This window comes from Hemicordylus capensis, chromosome 4, assembly GCF_027244095.1.
Source record: "Hemicordylus capensis ecotype Gifberg chromosome 4, rHemCap1.1.pri, whole genome shotgun sequence".
In the NCBI taxonomy this organism is placed as follows: Eukaryota; Metazoa; Chordata; class Lepidosauria; order Squamata; family Cordylidae; genus Hemicordylus; species Hemicordylus capensis.
The window spans coordinates 275,521,091-275,523,914 of NC_069660.1; the positions used below are offsets into that span (position 1 = coordinate 275,521,091).

At 45.5% G+C, this 2,824-nt stretch overlaps 1 pseudogene; it reads right to left on the bottom strand.

Moving 5' to 3' along the window:
* Window positions 1–640: 640 nt before the first annotated feature.
* Window positions 641–1,522, bottom strand: LOC128323227 (protein TMED8-like; annotated as a pseudogene).
* Window positions 1,523–2,824: the final 1,302 nt, after the last annotated feature.

Here is a 2,824-nt window from a genome sequence, read left to right on the forward strand (position 1 = left end):
ATAGTTGGTTTGCTCCCTTGAAAGAGAGAACATGCTTTTCTTGTTTATCAGCTTGTTTACCAGCTGTGCCTTGCACTGGACATAACAGTTTTTGGAGCCACACCACTGTACAAAGGGGAGAGAGGACAGGCTCTCAATGGCCAAGATGGCACGTGTACAATCCATCTCACAAGATTCCCAGAGACCAGGCAAATGGCAAATGTGCTGCAGCACAGTAGCAATGCAGTTCTAGAATGAGTTGTTGAGCATGCTTTGGCAGTATATTCCAATGATTCTTTGCAGCCAGGAGGACAGTAGGAGAGGACAACATATTTACCAAAAAGAGAGACAGCCTGTTTCCATTTCAGTTCATGTAAGTGCCATAGAAAGGAAAAGCAGGCATGTGAACATGGTGTCCAGTGATTGCTTGCTGTAACTAAAAGCTCAGTTTGGTGTCTGCATACAACAAATCAGAACTGCCAGTGATCACTTCTACCATTACAGCACTAGGGCAGAGTAGAAAGAAGTCATCTGCACGCAAACAGAGATGTCAGATTCAGCCATCAGATGGCACATGTTAAGAGATACTACGACTTCTTCAAGCTTGCTTTATTTATCTCGATGCCTTGTGTCTCACCAACTCCCAACCCCACTGACCTCTTTAGCTGGTATAATAGACATGGAAGAAGAGAATCTTGTTGCAAAGAAGAGAGTAAGAATTGTCAAATTTGAGCAGGTAAACGCCCTCACCTGGATAGTCATGGCTGCCTATTTGTACTTCTAGGTGGCTGTCCCATCGGTAGACGGGCATGATCTCCCCATTACAGTTTTGCAAATTGCTTTTGGAGCCTCTTTCCACATCACCAACAGGAAAAGGTCCTTCAAATTCTTCCTCTTCATCATCTTCTTCATCACTGGATTTACTGACCTACACAGTAATAGCAGTGCTAGTAACCAGAGTCCAATCAAAGTAGACTCCAAACCCAACGTCATAATCTTCTGTGGCAAACTCCCAGCAGACACGACGCTTCCCATCAGGGTGGGTCGGTACCCGGACTGTTACCACTTCACCTCATTTCACTACCATTTGGGAATTCTTCTCCTTTGTCGTCTTTGTTTTGAACTCCTTTATCTTGGCGCTTGTCCAAGTAGTGGGTGGAATCAGCGGTGGAGGTTGAGCTTTCTTCTGCTCACCAAGCAGGTCTGTGGTTCCCAGCTCTGCTGAAAGGACATCAACTGCACCTGTATATTCAGACTGTATCATGACTGTGTCACCTGGTCCTTGTGGGACAGGATACTTTGTCATCTGCACTACGGCTTCCTTTTTTTAATGCTGGGATTGATTGGTTATGATCTCGTCCGCTGCTACATCTTGCTCCTCCAGATTACCATCAGCACTTCCAGAATCCTTTGTAGCATCCGCATTCACAGATGATCCATTCTGCAGCCTACACTGCAAGGCATCATTCTCTGAAGTGGTAACTGTCTGGGTTTCAGGTTCTGAACTTTGAGCTGGCTCAAAGGAAGGAAAGAAAGTGACCATTCCACCCTAAGGCTCAGTGCTGGGTCACTGGTCCAAGATGGTAACCAGTCTAGCCAATAGTAAAGGTAAAGTGTGCTGAGTCAGTGTCGATTCCTGGCAACCACAGAGTTCTGTGGTTGTCTTTGGTAAAATACAGGAGGGGTTTACCATTGCCTCCTCCCACGCAGTATGAGATTATGCCTTTCAGCATCTTCCTATATCGCTGCTGCCCGATATAAGTGTTTCCCATAGTCTGGGAAATGTACCAGCGGGGATTCAAACCGGATTCTTTATCCTTCCTCTGAATTTACCCAATTCTAGCTAATCGTAACATTCCTTTATCCATCCATCCTACTGCACCAATGATCAAGTGGATCGCACCATGGATCACTATCATCATACCCCATGACAGTAAAGCTGTACCAGGTCAGACCATTGGCCCATATAGCTCAGTATTGTCTACACAGACTGTCAGTGGCTTCTTCAAGATTACAGGCAGGAGTATCTCCCAGTCCCTATCTGGGGATGCCAGGGAGGGAACTTGGAACCTTCTGCATGCAAGCATGCAGGTGCTCTTCCCAGAGTGGTCCCATCACCTAAAAGGAATATCTTACAATGCTCACATGTAGTCTCCCATTCAAATGCAAACCAGGGCAGATCCTGCTTAGCAAAGGGGACAGTTCATGCTTGCTACCACAATACCCACTCCCCCTCCCCATGGATCCATAGATATCCATTTGAGCCCTCCTCCCATATTCTCACCTGCAATCTGAATCGATTGGTTTGGATGATGTGTCATCTGCTGGCCATGATAAGGACATGAGCGCTTAATGAGTGCACATGCCCTTCATTCCCCGCTCCTGGAACACGAGGGGCTTTCCCCTAACTGCATGCATAGGGGCAATTTGTCTGAACTGTTATTCTACTAGAAATATTTCCAGTATTTCTGACATGTGTAGAGGGGTGACGAACTGCCCTCTCGTGTGATTAGAGACGCCCCCTCTGTGCCAGGAGGTGGGGAAGGATATGTGCACCCCACTGAGTGTTCTTATTGCTTGCACAAGAGTCAGCAAGCATAACTGGAAGCTTGCAAGCTGTGTTTTTGTGCTGTTGATGTTTCATATTGGAAACTTGCCAATATGAGGCAAGGGAGGTAATGTTCACAAAAATCTGGAATATGCTCCCTGTCAAAATTAGAGCATCTCTATCTCTGCTTTTGAAAAGACCCTCAAGATACACCTGTTTTCTCAGGCTTTTTAATTGAAATTAATTTTAAGCTATTTAACTGTTTTTATTCCCTGACATTGTTTTAATTGTTTTTGC